Below are 18,614 nucleotides of genomic sequence, written 5' to 3'. Positions count from 1 at the left end.
CGTCCTTCACTCCATCCTTGCATCAGTCTCTCGGTCTACCTAACTCTGTCGCTCCCCCTACTTTCAGTACATAAGTCACTCAGTCTCACCGCGTCCTCTCCTAATGCCCGAATCATTTTAGCCCAGACGGTCAAACTGCGTCTTCTAACACACCTCACTTTGTCATTCCTTACCACCTGACGCCTCTAGCGTCCTATGGTACTCCGCATGCAACACACATACCTAATTTCTTGCTTTGGTAATCAAAGCCCATGACAACCCTGTCCGGATGTATTACACAGACCCATCTATGCACGGAACAGACATAACCTCCCCTTCTACGCGCACTTTATTGCACTGAAAACCTTTGCCTTGTATCCCATCCCATCCTACGACACTTCAGCTGCCCTGCTCACTCAAGAGGTACCTATACCACTCCACGTCCTCATGGGTCTCCATGTCTAAACACATTCAGACCATCCTGTCTCAACCCTCCTCTACCGCAGACCCTATAGTCTTCACCACCACAAAGAGCATTATCTCACCCCTAATCATATCACAGGTCATGCGGCCTGACCTGATACTGCAAACCTTCCTCCAACGTTGCAAAACTATTTCGGTTGGTATTAGATTAGCCGTCAGTCTCGTGAAGAGGGTCCTAGTGCAACAGACTACAGAACAAAACGTAGGAACAAAATATAGAACGCTCAGATATCTTCAACTATCTCTCTAGACATAGATGTGTGTGTGTGTGTGTGTGTGTGTGTGTGTGTGTGTGTGTGTGTGTGTGTGTGTGTGTGTTCAACTGTTATAAATCACAAAAATAAAATCATGATCCTACGAAGCAATGCAAGCCCCATGTATTCTAAATGAAAATACGCCATTTACTTTCATGCAAGATATTTCGGGTGTTAGAGAAAGGAAATCTTTTTTACTGACAATGACCCCCTCCCCCCTAAAAAAAAGTGAAAGAGCGTATCCATCTAACGGACAGATGCTGAGAAATCATCAGTTCTGAAAACCAATCTTATGACCCGATTCCATGATTTGTGCGGGATGGTAACGTGTAAGGTATCGAAGTACGATGCTCCTTTGTCTCCAGGCTAAACTGAAGGAAAACTTTGGATCTTCTTTATAGAATATTTCCTCCTCTGCAAACAGAGAAATAAATACACCGTATCTGTATTACTGTGTGCTGGAACTTTTCTCGTTGGGCCTGCAGTTTCTGAACCTCCTACAGCGATTATTTACCTTAATGTTTGTATAAGTTTGTGTAGGCTGAACTTTAAGAGTCTGCAGAAGACGGAGTTGTTGTACGTCTGCGTTTACAGATAAAGAAGACGGATTAACATTGAGATGAATAACAGGGTGTTGCTGGTATGTCAGATGTTTCCGCAGTGACGGCAAGCTTGGGTAAGTGAGAACAGTGACGGCAAGCTTGGGTAAGTGAGAACAGTGACAGCAAGCTTGGGTAAGTGAGGAAAGTGACGGCAAGCTTGGGTAAGTGAGAACAGTGACGGCAAGCTTGGGTAAGTGACAACAGTGACGGCAAGCTTGGGTGAGAACAGTGACAGCAAGCTTGGGTAAGTGAGGAAAGTGACGACAAGCTTGGGTAAAGTGGGAACAGTGACGGCAAGCTTGGGTAAAGTGAGAACAGTGACGGTAAGCTTGGGTAAGTGAGGAAAGGGGATAGTATCAAAATGTCAAGAGTTCAGAGAGTTCAATTATTTCAACATTCATAAAAGTTCCGTAGGCGATACAATGGTGAAAATCATCCAAAATTTACACTGTGTTGATTCATTTACAGCTAGGCATAAACTGCTCATAGGGGAAAGTAGGAGAAGTCATATTTACAGTCACAGAGAGACACACTTGAGAAGTACTAATTACGCAAAGCAGACGAAATCCTTCTGCATGTCACTTCTCTTCAACTATACCCTTACGTTCCCTTAGTCTCACATAAGCCCCCAAAAGACATGCAAAATACCTTCTAGATATTCAAAGGCTGAAGAGATATCCAGCTGGAGGACACAGTAATACTTGCAAAGAGCAATGTAGAATGTTTATGATGGCAAGAGACTTGGGTTATGCAAATACTGGAGCCACCAGATATGGTCAAAATACACGACCCCGGGTCGCAGAAGCCAATGCTCTCTATGTGATAGACGGTGCGTGGGTGTATATAACTTTGTATATTCAACGGTACAGAGAAGTAATAACATTCTGGTCTCTTCTGCTCTACGAGGGGAAACTTCAAAGAACTAAGGGACTGTAGATAGCGCTATCCCAAGACTGAGGCAGATAATGCGATTTGATTCGTTCGATAACTTGGGTTTTTCAGACGTGTGCGTAAGCCTTCAAGGAAGATGTCAAGTGGTATTCTGACACTGAATATTAAGTAGCAATCTAACACTAAGGCCATAAATGTCTTTACATTTACATAGACAACTTACAAAGTAAATTGAAAGAATAATTAGGTTCTAGCTAATGGTAAATTCCATAGTCGGATGCCTGCATACCATGTTTTTGCACTGCCATGTTAAGGGAATATAGAATATCAATGAAGACTCATTTCTATCAATTTCTTTCACAGGAGACGATAAAACAAAAGAGTAAATTGTGAAGTAATAATATACGTTCGACCTTAAAATTCAAGTCATGTGATAGGGTTTACCACAATTCTGAACACTTTCTCATTTCAGGACAATATAGATGCTGACCTTTCATCTTAACGAAAAACCTACAAGAGGATCATTTATAAGATGGTTAAAATGTCAAAGTTTACCTGAATATTCTAACTGCCTTTTTTTACTTATATGGCAAAATATCCTTGTAGTGAATTCTCGTGGACAATCTAACACCTTACCCTCCTCCTGCATGGAGAAGTCTCGAATCCGCAGGAACCACATAATGGGGTCTGACATTTACTTGATAATAATAATAAAAATGAAAATAATAATAATAATAATAATAATAATAATAATAATAATGATAATAATAATAATAACAGTAATAATAATAATAATGATAACAAGCACTGCACATGACAGCTGGAGAACGCATGTGTTCCTGACGCAAAGTCGCTACCGCAGGAAACGGCGATCAAGTAATAAAAAAAATAATTTACTGTTTTTATTCTGAACGTATAATCATGTACAGCATTCACTGATTCAAGTCTATAATAATTCAAACTTTGCATACGTAAAGTTTTTAGCAACTTTATAATAACTCAGATTTTGCATATGTAAAGTCTTTAGTAACTTTATTAATGGAGCGATTTTCCTGATCCTCTCTCACACCCTAAGCCAATTAATAATCATCACACCGAACTGCAGATAAGTTGATGGCACCTCTATCTAATCTTCTATCTTATACCACAGGGAAAACATTTTAAGTCCTATTTTTTCTACACACAAAAGAATGATATATACATGGCACACACACACACACACACACACACACACACACACACACACACACCTTAAGGTGCTAAACAGGAGAGAGGACTCTTCCTGGGTGTGTGAGAAAGGCAGTCCCGTACCCTGAGTATTTCACATTATCCTCATTATGGCAGGAGATGTGCCAAGCCGAGGAGAGGGGCGCGGGAGGGAGGGAGTGAGCGGTCCTCGCCTCCCCTGCAGGTTATGGCCCAAATCTCCAGATCTCGTTTCATCTTCTCGCTCATTTCTCTTCTCTTAACCTCATCAAGTTATCGTTCAGTGTGGGGAAATGTGTCGCTTCCATTATCTCTTGTCGATTTCTATTCTGACAGTATATATATATATATATATATATATATATATATATATAAAATTATACTTTGACGCTGTCTCCCGCGTTAGCAAGGTAGCGCAAGGAAACAAAAGAAAGAATGGCCCAACCCACCCACATACACATGTATAGACATAAACGCCCACACACGCACATATACATACCTATACATTTCAACGTATACATACATATACACAGACAAATACATATCTACACATGTACATATTCATACATGCAGCCTTCACCCATTCCTGCCGCCAAGGTAGTGTTGTGTAAAACATTGCTTGATAATGAATGTTTTTTTTTTATGTTTGGCGAGACGACTTCGCCAACAGAATATCCTAATGAAGGCCAGTTCATTAGTTATATATATATATATATATATATATATATATATATATATATCTTTTCTTTCTTTCTTTCAAACTATTTGCCATTTCCCGCATTAGCGAGGTAGCGTTAAGAACAGAGGACTGGGCCTTTGAGGGAATACCCTCACCCGGCCCAATTCTCTGTTCCTTCTTTTGAAAAAAAAGAAAAAAAAAAAAAACGTGAACGTGTTATGGTGTTATGGTCAGCAACGCAAACCGCTACACCCCTTGACCCCCGGTTAAATAATACATATCCTATCATGAACTCAAATAATTTCTGTTTTCTGACGTGAATCTGAATTCTACATGATGGCAGAAGCAAAGAACATACTCAAGGATTAAGTGTACTTTAAGTGTATTTTCTGTGTCGAGTCTTGGTTATCTACACACCCTGTAACAGTAAACATTTCTCCTCAAGTCCCGGGAATTCCGTACAATTTAGTGAAATGACACACGTATGTCTTCACGCCGGAATGCGCCTATTGTAGAACTGCTTCCACGATATACCATCATTTAGTATTCACGAAATTTTCGCGACTGATATTCGGGTACCAGGATGAGGGATCCGCTCTGGCAGCAATAACATATATGCGCACAACAAGACGGAGTTTAATGAGCCACTCCTCCAACCCCACCCACTCCACCACCGCATCGCCACAATCACACACTTCAACACGCGTGAATAGTGACACACACATCTCGGGTGACACTGCCGGATAGCAGGAGAATATCGATGCTATAAATTCATTCAACTTTTCCACAAAATTGCATCTAATTATTCTCTGTTACAACTGGGAATTTCAGAATATCTAGAATATACAAATTAAGCTGCGTAAATCACTGATATAAAGCATGATGAAATTACACCCACCCTTTACATTTTGAGATTTTGGATACCTTATGTTTATTACAGTACAACTAAACGAAAAAAAAAATCCATCGAAACTTTCCTAAACTAAAACATATAACGAAATCCGTCGAAACTTCCCGAACAATTAATTAACACGCAGCACTTGCACATGTAAACGAACTCTTAAATACATTTTTTCTTTTGTCGTGAAAAAACGGGAAATATCAAGAATATAATTTTACATTCGATAAGAATTTTTCCTTTTCATGGTATTCTCTCTCTCTCTCTCTCTCTCTCTCTCTCTCTCTCTCTCTCTCTCTCTCTCTCTCTCTCTCTCTCTCTCTCTATATATATATATATATATATATATATGTTCTTAAGAGTCCACATGGAAAATAAAACACGATAAGTTCCCAAGTGCACTTGCGTGTAAAAATCACATCATCGGGGAGACACATGAGAGAAACATGTCAGTTGATATACAACGAAGAGACGTAGCTAGGACGCCATTTGGTAAAGATGCGAGTCTTGAACCATCGCATGTTATATATATATATATATATATATATATATATATATATATATATATATATATATATATATATATATATATATATATAATGATAACTGCATATACCAGAGATGGTAATAACCCAAGATTTGAGTGGATTGGCCGTCCAGAGTAGGAACAAGGCCAGGTGTGCAGTTCGGCCAATCAAAGAACTGCATGGAACAAAGACGCCTAATGGAGGAAGTCCATTCGTTTACTGCTTAAATCAGTCCGCTAATGAAGACCATTATGACGAAATGCTTGGATTAAAGCTCCACCCTAACCGTCTGCAAGCACAGTTTTACACCCACCATCACAAGCTCCCAGCAACAGCAGTTTGAACCTGTCGTCAGGTTGGGGGGACCTATCATTTTTTCCTCCACATCTGTAACTCTAAACCCTTATGGTCATGCACCAAAACATTTCCACCGTGCTAGTCTTAAGGCTATGGTGCCCATCTGTGTTATTTTATTATTCTGGTACAGTGACACCGACAGGCTTTATGAAAGTCTTTTCTTATGAGTGCTCTATGAAGAAAGACATACATTTACCCTACATCTTACAGCATATCATTATACAGCTCCAGGACCCATTTCAAGGGGCACCTACAGCTGAAGTGTGGCTCAGTGCACTGGAGGCAGGAGCAAGGTAATGTTGACTCCTTTCGAGCAAGAAACATCTTAAACGAAACTGTACTGGTACAACTTTTTGTCCAAAAGTCATCTTCTCACCGAAGATGACCTCTCGCTCACGGTGTGTGTGTGTGTGTGTGTGTGTGTGTGTGTGTGTGTGTGTGTGTGTGTGGACTCGCTGTCATGGGAAGACGCTAGAGTGACGAAACAGACAACTGGATCACGCGGATCGTCCCTCTACTTTAGAATTTATGCTGTTATTTATCTTAGCTCCCCCTAACACTGCTATATAAATGATAAGAGACTGTGGTTCCCCTTGTGGCCAGTTAGGCTGTCACTGGCCTCCCGCCGGTATATCTCTGTAACGAGGCAACTGCCACTATCAATTCACCGTCCAGGCTGACCCTTCTGTTCATCCCACCCCTCTTCCGCTCTCAGTCCTCAGTTATACAGGCCCAGTTCCTCCCCTTTATCCACTTCCACGTCACCGTCTTAAGCTCTCAGAGTGGACCAACATTTCTCTCTTCTAACCCTGAGGGGCGCCGTTCACTACTACCTTTCAGACTCAAGTATAATGCCTCAGCCTCTCTCCTCATACAGTTCTCAAGCAACTTTGCCAAAGTTCAGGTTTACACTTCCCCAAGCCTGCTCACCCATCCTTGCAATAAACTGACACACACGCCATCCTTTATTCGCCACGAGAGCATAATGACCCATAATCTCTCCTTCTCTTATCTACCCCTCAAGTTTACTCTCTCTTCCTTAACAGCCCTCATTACACCACCTAGGCTATACGCCTCATTCTGCCGGTAAGTATACTACCATAGCCCTCATCATCAACCCAACCCTCAAGTATTTTGCCTAAATTCCACAGTTCCCTTCCATTTCTTCACTCAGCCCTGGAAGTTACTACCCCTAACCTTTCCTTTCGCCTGTTTTCGAGTCAATACACCTCGTTTCTCCACTAAACTAGTCATACAGCCTCCATTCCCAGTCCCTCCAGTTACCTAACCTTCCAGCTGACACTCGGTCAGCTCCCTTCCTGCAGATCACATACACTCCTCTTTCAGCGAAGCCATCCCCATGTGTACAGATGTGGGTTCGGTATTACTAGCGTCATAATAGTGGTGGAGTGTGGGAGATGCTGTGATGGAGGTGCTTTGGTAAGGCAATACTTTGTTGATGGTACTGAGAGAGTGCTGAAGATACCACGTCAAAGATAAGAAAGCTGAGTTTAAGTCGATGTGTTGGATATGCTGACGTGGTTTTAGGGGCGTCATGTAGAAACTGTTGTACTGGTGCTGCCGATGCCTTATCGGAAGTGTAAAGGCAGTTTTGGTGAAACCATGTTCATGTTAAGATGCAGTTTGGGTGAAACCATGCTAGATGTTAAAAAGTGGTTTTGGGAGAGAATGAAGGCGTATACACAGCGTTGTTGATGTAGCGTTGGATGTATTTCTAGACACACATCAGTGCCGTCAGCCGTCTGATTTGCCTTTTACTATGTTACAGCTACTGTCCCTGTTAGCCACTGGGATTGCCACCCGCAATGCAAGAGTCACTATAATTTCCAGCCATCCAGCCAGGCAGTCAACCAACCAGCCACCCTGTCTACCAGCTAGCCTCCCAACCAGCCAGCCACTCATCCTGTGGCTGCATGTTCCCACCGGATGTCAAGCCTCTTTCATCCAGCAGGAAACTCCTTAAGGAGATTTGCACAATGTCTTGTTCAGCAGAAGAATGAAAATATTTCAGGAGTGAAAAGTTAATGATAAAGAAAGTGGTGCAGTGGAAGCTGTGGTGGGATGGGAGGAGATTGTGGTGACTGAAGCAGGCGCTGCAGTAATGAGTGTATATATATATATATATATATATATATATATATATATATATATATATATATATATATATCGTATAAACTCGTCTGTAATTCAACATCAACGGGGCAAAGTGAATTGGAACGATACTGGGATCGACGTCCTGTCAATGAATTGAACCGGGGCGTGTGAAGTATCCGGGGTAAACCTTGGAAATGTCTGTGAGACCTGCCTGTGGACGGGAAGCTGTGGTTTTGGGGCATTACGCATGACAGCTAGAGAATGGATGTGTGCGGATATGGCCTTTCTTCGTCTATTCCTGGCGCTCTCTCGCTAACGCGGGAAACGGTCATAAAAAATATTTTTTTTTTTATTGCTTTGTTGGTCTCCCGCGTTAGCGAGGTAGCGCTAGGAAACAGACGAAAGTGGCCCAACCCATACACATACACATGTATATATATATATATATATATATATATATATATATATATATATATTTATTTATATACACACACACACACACGCACAATTTTTCCAAAGGAAGGAACAGAGAAGGTGGCCGGGTGAGGATGTTTCTTCAGAGGCCCAGTCCTCTGTTCTTAACGCTACCTCGCTGAGGCGGGAAATGGCGAATAGTATGAAAGAAAGATATATACATATATATATATATATATATATATATATATATATATATATATATATATATATATATATATATATATATATATATATGCACAAAGAACAAATCGTATAAGAACGCGCACCTTCATAGAACATACATGCTGAAAAATCAGCAACAAATATTTAACACGGGCTTATTTGAAAAAAACAAACCGAGTCTGTTAACAATTCGAAATTGTCAAGGAATGTAATTACTGCATATGTGTGAAGTATAAGTACTTCTGTGCTACTATTGTACTCTACTGATGAACTAATGTCATCCTATGATTTTACCTTAGACCTATCTACATAATGCACTACTCACTAAAAATGTCTGTTGAACCAGTGCCAGACCGCTGCTTCCACAGGAGTATTTGGCGCCAATTTTTGAAGAGCCCTACCGTGACGTCAAGCGTGGCGGGACCAATCAGAGGCCGCGAGTCGGCTGAGTTTGAACAGAGCCTCTTGGAAAACGTGCAAGCCTATCTCTCCTTACACAATCTCCCTAACCGTGCAAGAGAGCAACTCTATTTATCCACGAAGAGACTGAAGCCGTGGTGGGAGTCGTATAGAACTGATTTCCTGCTGAGTGGTGTGGTAACAGTGGAACGGTAAACGTTATGTTGCAGAGACGGTCAAAAAACACCTGTAGTAATTCCTAGAGTCACTGTCATCTTGCAACAGCCTAACTATGTGATTACTGACTACATCAAGCTATCAATGTGCTCCTGAGTAGAAACAAGTGTAAACAGTGGCCGAGATACCCTATATTTTTCAAGCCGCCGTCGCCATCATGGACAGACGACAAGCCGCCAGTTCCCGCCTAAACCGGTCTCCAATCAACTCCTATCGCGCAACCAAACACAAGAGGTCGTGCTGCCGATGTCGATCATCATCAACGTTATGTGACATTGAAAACTTATGCTCCCACCTGATAACGCAGTGAAGTCCTAACACCAACGGTAATCGGTTGTAAAACCGGAACAGCTACAAACCTGGCGCGCGAGCGCGCTTAACCTGGCTCATCATTTGCCGTCCACCTGACCAACTCCACACGTTGCGTGATATAGTCGCACCGAAGTGGCCACAAGGGGACCTGGTCAGCTGTCATATGGACTGCTGCAGGATAATCCATCACCTAATTATAGATTACTGTGTAAGTGTGACTAGTGTCCAACAGTTGCAGCGCTCGTATTAAACGAAGAACTGGGTATTACGTCATATCATAACCGTAATCAATAAGTGACTGAAAAACCATAAAGTGAAGTGAACTTAAACGGCGATGGATGAGCATTCAAGTAAGGACTGCAAACGACGTCGGTAAGTATTTGGGGCCAAACCAATGGCCAACCAATGATGGATAGTTTCGCACACTACATATACATTATGATAAGGTTACATTAGGTTAATTTCAGTGACATTAAAAAAAATGCCTATGTAAAGTATAAATGGAAACCCTGATGTATCACACTTTCACTAAAACTCACACATATACAATTCGCAGAAATTCCCTTACAGTCCTTAATCTGGCCGTACGTATGTTAAAAAGAAATACATCATGGCCCACAAATTGATTGATAACCAGTAATTTCATGAAGTACTTACCTCAAATTACATATAATTAGGTGAACTAGTAACTATATAAAGTACTTACCTCAAATCACACAATTAGATGAAAACATCAGAGCCAATAAGTTGATAATTGGTACTTAAGTGCCTAATATACAAATTACATATAATCATTTGAAGACATGGTTGAATAGGTTGATAATTAATAATCATGATGTAACTTACCTTTCATATTACATATAGTCGATTGAAAGTCAAGGCCAATTTCGTTGATAATTAGCAATCATGTTACTTACCTTCCATATTAATTACATTCAAATGAAAACTTCATAGCCAAACCCAATAATTAGTTATATTCCATAATATAAAGAATGTTGAAAACATGCAGGCCAAACTATTTGATCATTAGTAATTATGCTATCTTCCATATCACTTATAATTAGGTGAAAGCATCTTGGTCAAACAAGTTAATAATTTGCAATAATGTTACCCTGCATATTTCCTGCTCAGTAAAAAAATACATCATGGCGAAACAAGATGATAATTAATAATAATGTCACTTACCTTCCGCCGGCCGACCAAGTGTAGTAGAGCCGTGAGAGTCATTAGTCGAGTCACTTGAAATCACTTAATCACAAACATTTTCCAGGTAATCAAACATTGTTCAAGTATCATATATAGTTTCTTAAATTATTATTGTTGTTAAACAGCAATATTTCACATTTCACTATGCCACTTTTCCATGCACAGATCACTAGTAACGATATATCTAAGTAACAAAGTAGCAATTCCACTAGGCTTGTTTACTAATCACTGACCCACACAGAATGAATGGTACATTAACAATAAACTTTTTCCCAACTAAGTCCAATAAATTCACAAACGGACCTCTATTATGAATCACACTGGAAATACATATGATTTTTCTGACAAACACATCTGAATTTTCACTATTTGAAGTTCTTGTAAAAAAAAAAAAATAATCACGCAATAATTTCACGCCATTTTTACGACACAGGTTGCGGCCGAACACACACTTAAAACAACACTTTAGGGAGATTAGAATTCGTTCCACGGTGACATAATTGTTAACACTGACTTACAATATACTTACATTACGAATGAAGTCATCACATACCACACTTACAGTTGTTTAAAGTCTGTGAAAGCCTCAAATGCCACACACAATTCGTTGAAGTCCTCCCACCGTCTGTTCTCGGCCCGACCTGAGGCGCGATGGCCCACCGTGCCCCGAGTCGGATATTTGGAAAAAAAAAAAAAAAAAAAAAACATCAAACAATCGGTAGTTTCACTGGATCATGTTCGCATCCAAACAAATATAATTTCCTTCTTACTTACTTGAGTAGTATTTGTGAAATATATGGTATTAAGTATTTAAAGATGAGATCACCTAGCTGATGGACTTTGATTATTTCTTATATGGGACAACTTTCGCGAATGAGGGAGCAGGGCTACGAGTGTTGCCATATCTTGTGGCACGGAGAGACTTTTCACGGTCACCCGTTGTGGGTATCACGTCAAGCCCAATTTGTTTCTGACGTGTTATGCCACAGTTACATGTGCCAGGTGTCATGTCATGCCACGTCCGTGTCTGACAGATGATATCCTGGTAGGGCATTTGCATTCACCTGTGTCCGGTGTTATATGGCATGTCGGTACACACACACACACACACACACACACACTTGATGACAGTTTATCTATACCATGTACTTTGCCTCATGATCCTTTGACAATGAGAATTTCTGATATTTGAGGCCGAAATTTACAAAATTAGTGATGTTGAAATGAAGCTGATATACGATGTAGTTCATTAAATCATGCTGTTCATGCCTTGAAAATATTGTGAGTGCAGCGCCCGGCAAGCTTGGTTCTGACGCTTTTATAAACGATGCTCATCAAGGATTTCGACGAAGTCGTTCGAAACTGACAAATGTGATTGATTTCTAATATGATTAATCAACGTGTATGATGAAAGTAAAGCAGTTGATGTCGTTCATGTAGATGTTCAAAAGGCATTTGATAAAGTTATACATTAAAGGTTACTAACAAAATTAGATGATTTACGTGGTATATATGAGGTTGTACAATGGTTAGGAAACAATGATGGGCGTAGTGTGGTTACTTGTTAGTAAACACCTATTGTGTGAAGGACTATTATTACAGTTACTCGATAATAATGAATTTTATATCTGATTCAAAGGATAGCTTAGTATAGCATGAAGTACTTTTACGTAAGGAAATATCAACATTCATTTCGTTGCCGTAAATCCTAGAAATCATATTCACAACAGCAAAATTGGATTCATTACCTTACTTGATTAACAAAAGCCTGCTGTCAGAAATGGATGAAGTATGTCCACGTCATCATTCATTCTTTCGCCGCAGAATCTACCTTAACTAACTTACCCCATTATAAATGCATTTTACATACGATTAGTTAAAAAAAAAAAAGCTAGAGAAAATTTCTAGCTTGCTTGAAACGCCAAGTCCAGCGGGTTCCTCTTATTGTGGTTTTAGGAAAGCTTATGAAATGACTAAGATATGTGCATGTAAAGTTTGTTGAATGATGTGTATCATTTCATTACCGTATCATTTAATTCAATTCTCTGCTGCCACAGTTTTCCAGCATTCATAAACAGTCGACTGTTAAGAGATAAGCTGAGAATATATCCGGCGTCCATGAAAACGACTAGGCAATGTCTGTGGCGGGATAATCTGGCATCCATTAAAACGACTGATGTATGATTATAGCAGACTAATTTAACATGCATCAAAACGATTAAACCGTAAATTGTAGCGGAATAATTCGGCACCCATTAAAACTATTAAGCAATTACTGTGGGGGGATAATCTAGCATCCATTGAAACGACAAAACAATGATTTATCACACTTTTGGCGGTATTTGACTGCAAAGCATCAAGGCCATCAATTTAGTCACCCTAACATATTTCTCTTCTTACAGTACACTGAGTTCGAAATGGTGACTTGGCATTCGCTATCCCAATTCATCTGAATCCTTTCCTCCACAGCTGCTCAACAGGATACCCTTATTACATATAGCTCAGCGTTGTTCGTTATCTTTTGAACTAATAATAAAGTTGCTGTTTTATCATCGCCTTGAGATCGTCGCCCTCCTTGATCTCACATTGAATTTTTTTGAAATGGTTCAATTTATTTTCATTTGATCTGATACTGTCTTTAGGAATATTCTTTGGAATGAATTTAAATGTAAAAATCATCTTTAGACTTTCACTTCATGCAGAGCTGGTGTTCATATAAGTTTCACACGTGTGTGTGTGTGTGTGTGTGTGTGTGTGTGTACACTCTTGCTCAAGTTATAGTTTAATTATGTAAACTAATTCTCTTCCTACCTCCTGAGACTATATCATGTGTGTCTGAGGCAGGCTACATAAGAAGTATATTAGCGGAGAATGAGCCAGTTCCCCGTAAGAAGAGAGTGGCTACGGGGACAGTTGCATCGTAAATCTTTTTGGCCCAGTTTCGGTGGATCAAGGTTTGCTGTTTGATAACAACCCCTTGCAATTAGTCGGTAGTGATCATACCTCTAGTCTTGGCTGACTGGTGAGTTTTTGGCTACGCCTACGTCCGTCTACCCCATGTTATGTGACCTTCACCCACCTGAATACGAAAATACTTGTTCTCTGTGATGGCAGTGTTTCTCCTCTGCCAGCCTTCGTGCACTTCTACGGCGGCGATGTGGATCACCGCGCACGTCAGTTGCGGCTATATATGCCAACGTGTTTTTCTAGGTAGGGAGGCTATTCCCCAGGATCACGCCGAAAAGAGGAAGAGGAGAAAGAAGGGTTAGGAGAACGAAGATGAGAGGAAGGGGAGCGAGGAAGTGCAATTGTTTGAGTGTCTGTATGTGCTTTAAGGCAGAAATGGTGACTTGAAACAGACATCAAGAAGGGTGGAACTAAAGTGGACACCGGAGGTATATATGTATGTGTGTGTGCCTGCATACGAATATATCTGTGAAAGGCAAAGTGGAGACTCTGCCAGGCTCTCATTGTTTGCAGAAGAGCGGCCAGGGCCCTGGCAAGCCGGTGTGATTAGGTTAGGTTACGTGTGAGCAAGTTAGGCTTCGGGAGGGACGCGCACCAACGGGTAATACATATTGAGAGTAATCGTGCAATTCTGGTTTTACTCGACCCAGGGGAAATAATACTCCCTAGAAAAATATACACTTGTAGTAACTTTTATTCTTATGTGTGTTGTTGCGCAACAAGACACGGGTTGGTAATAGCAGTTAACTGATGTGAAACGATAGCTTGACTGGTATGATTGTGAGCGTGAATTAAGCGTTAATGATTTCACGACTCATTATTTTGGGTAACGAGGCTATTCAGCCGTCTAGGTTCAGTCCTCACCAGCCCTGTCAACTGTGGCCAGCCTTCTGTCTTCCAGTGTGTGACGAGAGTATCCACTGTCACCTGACCTGTTTGTGTCTTCCTGCACTGTGAACAACAGTTCTGTCAGCTCTCCGGACTAATGACCATTAGCTTTGTCTCAGCGTCCCAACCTGTCTTTTGATCTGTGAAGGTCACAGTCAGGCACACAGTCTGCGTCTCGCTGCATGACGGTTGTCAGCTCTCTCAGTCGGCGAGTCTGCCTCGCAATGCGTGAGACTGTCAGTGTCAGATGGCCATTAAGTAAAAGCTACCGAGTCGATCAACAACCCAGCCTACCTCATCATGGTGTCCGCGATGGCCAGGGGTCAGCTAGCCGCCGTCCCTTTACTGCACAGATCACACACCCTGAGCAACGCCTTCCACCCCACAAACCACTATGCAACACATTTCTTTACCTTATTACCTCTGCAGACATGGTCTTTGGCGAAGACTTTTCCGCCAAGCTTCTCCCCAGCATTGTGATCCAGGGTTACGTAAAACACAGTTAGATTACAACAAATACACCAGTGAAAAAAAAAAATATAAACACAACATCCCAAACAACAAATACGGTCACTGAACAACACAGTCACCACCCTCATCACTGACCAACACAAAACAAACTAGTATAATTCTCTCTAAACAACAGACCACATAACAAACAACAACAAAAACTATGACACACTGTATGAAAACATTCGTACATCACACTGTACCTCACCACCCACTCACGAAGCTATGCTCACACAGCGCACCACCACCCAACACAATATGACAATAACACAACGCCATCCTTTGCCCACCCCCAACCAAAACGCAAACTTAAGACGCCACAAAATTGAATTACTATAAAACAGTCATCTAAACACACACACACACCAAATTCTCACTACTTTTACAACATCCATCACACAAGGAGCGGTCACAAAGAAAAACAAAATCCAGTCACTCACTCGCACAGACTCGAATCCCAACCTTACAGATCCTTGTAGACATAGATGCTCAACTTTGCAAGTACCCTTCGCTACCTAAAAGGCACACACCAGCTTTCCACCCCATATATAACCCAGCCCACACCTCCATTAACCCATATTAGGATCATCAAACATTCATCCCCACATCACCCACCAGACATGAGCCAGTCGCCCCCTTAACCTAATTATCAACACAGCCTCTACCAAGATAAGCCCATCGTAACCTATACTACCCAGAGAAACGTGCCTCACACAATCACGCCTCACATCTAGCCACCAGCCACCGCCACAAACATACAGACACACAATAGACTCCACGCAAGATCCCCTCCCTGCCAGCTCCATCAGCCTCCCACTGAAGACGCAGAACAATCCTCGACTCCCCTTTGCTCGCTCAACACATTCGATTATATCTTCCCTCTGAAATCTTTAGGGACCTCCCGGGGGACGTGGCGGACTACCTGAAGGCTGTGGGATCCCCCCATAAAGAAGAGAAAAAGATTTTGAGGATATGAGAGCAACAAGAGCATTATCATCAGTTCAACTGCAAAGCCTTTGGAGACAGGATGTCAGACCACAGGACAGGCACAGCGAGGACCTACCTGTGACGGCTTGAGCTATTACACATGTCGAGGACCTGACAGCTGCTCGGGTGACGCCCGCAGGGGTGAGGACGTAACCACGAGAGGAGGAAAAGCAAAGGACATGTTAGGAGTGGGTGAAGATGAGGGAGGAAAGATAGGCTGCTGCGGCAGGGAAAGAGGGGGAGTTCAGAGATGATGAGAGAAACTTTCCTCCATCTCTCTCTCTCTCTCTCTCTCTCTCTCTCTCTCTCTCTCTCTCTCTCTCTCTCTCTCTCTCTCTCTCTCTCGTAACAACAGTGCTCTGCCTGCCAGCCAGCCAGCGAATACATCTCATGCGTGAGCGCCACCAAATGTCTGGTTTATTTCATCCAATGTATCACTACCAGACGACACTTACACAATGACATGTTTAGCGCCAGAACGACTGACTCTGGCGTGAGTGAGGCTGGCCGGCTGAGGAAAGGCGAGGAGAGTGCTGCAGTCAGGACCATGGCTGGAGGTTTTGAGTGCTAGGATTGTGGGATTCGCATGAGTGCTAAGTGTGTGGGGTTCATACCTGGTGAAGGTTTGGGGTTGAGAGAGAGAGAGAGAGAGAGACAGAGAGAGAGAGAAAGAGAGAGAGAGAGAGAGAGGCTTGTATTTAGGTGAGGGAAGAGGGTCATAATGTGAGGGGTGGGGGTGGAGGACATGGGATAAATGGTGGGGATTAATGAGGTGTTGGTGAACTGAGGGAAATGGTAGGTCAAGGGAAGCAGTGGTAGTGTGATGGAGGAACGAGATACTGGAAGTGTGGAGTAGGATTATAACTGTGAGGGAGATGGAGCAGGGAGGTTGTATGGAGTGATGGAGATGGAAGAGGACTGGGGATGAAGGAGAGAGGGTGATGGAGGTGGATTTGAGAACGAGAGAGAGTGAGATTTATAGTGTGGGAGCTGGAGGCAGTCACGAAGGACTGTGAATACAGTTTAGCAAGATGTTGTGGGAGTGTGGCCAGTTAGGTTGTCAGTGATTCACTGCCAGTAGGTTGTTAGAGATAAACTGCCGATATATCACTGTAACGATACAACTGCCACCATCAGTATACCTCCCTGGCTGACACCTCCATTAACACCAGCACTTCCAACTCTCAGTCTCTAAGTATACCGATATACGTCACCCTTTCATTAAGTCCACATGCGTGCTACATCACCCAGCCCTCTGGTATACCATGTTGCCATGTATATCCCTCCTCACAGCCCTCAGGTATATTGCTGTACTTCTCCTCTCACCCATCCCTCAGGTATACTTTTCCCTTCAGCCCTTAACTTCACCCCATTCCCTAACCAGATCCTGAACAGTTAAATGGACCAAAACGTCCCTCTTCTTGCCCTTAAGTTGGAAGTTTAGGGTCACTCCTAAAGCCGGTGGATTAATTTTTGCTTTAGGTATACGGTGTATCTTAGCCTATATATATATATATATATATATATATATATATATATATATATATATATATATATATATATATATATATATATATATATATATATATATATATGTCTGTGTGTGTGAATCACAAATTTGTAATACGTTGGACATGTTTATGACGACATCACCCTTACCGTCGATTCGAGCCGAGTGTTACGTAACCAGGACCACCTCACCATCTGTGCTGGCGTGGGTGGCTGGCACATCTCTAGCTGTCTGGAGCACAACCAATCATCTTAATCACTCAATCCTGCGTCATCCGTCTTATGTCAACGAGACATTCATACTCAGTCACTCGTCTCGCCATCACCTTAATTGTTTCTATCCACTTGATCAACTCTTCTGTCAACAGGGTCCTCCTAGCAACTCACTCCCGACTCTTCTAATGTGATTTTTCCCCTGCGGCGTGATTGTTCAGCCCTTCAGCCAACTTCTCCCAGCAATCTAAGTGTCTGGCCGCTTCTCCCAAACATTTATTCTTGTCTTATATACGAGTTCAATTTCAGCACCTCGCCTTTCTTCCACAAGACTTAGTTTTTTTTTTGTTTGTTTGTTTGTTTTCGAATTCTAGATATGTATATTTGACTTTCTTTTCTTTATTCTCTCTCTCTCTCTCTCTCTCTCTCTCTCTCTCTCTCTCTCTCTCTCTCTCTCTCTCTCTCTCTCTCTCTCTCTAGATATGTATATTTGACTTTCTTCTCATTATTCTCTCTCTATCTCTATCTTTCTCCCCCGTATACTGTATAGTGTCGTTGCGTCAGCCCGTATGCGAAGATGTTCCAAGTGAAGGACTGACGTAGGTGTGTCAGTACCATCTTAGCTTCGCCAATACAGTCGGTTCCACTTGTGACCTCAGGTTCTGATCCCCCTCCTTGATCAGACGACCATTCCTTGTACAGAATGCTCCATATCTGACACGAAGCAGACTGCTAGAAGTGGTGGATATTTTCCTC

This window comes from Panulirus ornatus, chromosome 38, assembly GCF_036320965.1.
Source record: "Panulirus ornatus isolate Po-2019 chromosome 38, ASM3632096v1, whole genome shotgun sequence".
NCBI lineage: Eukaryota > Metazoa > Arthropoda > Malacostraca > Decapoda > Palinuridae > Panulirus > Panulirus ornatus.
The sequence above is the reverse complement of the archived record's forward strand: the minus strand, read 5'-3'. Positions refer to the sequence as shown.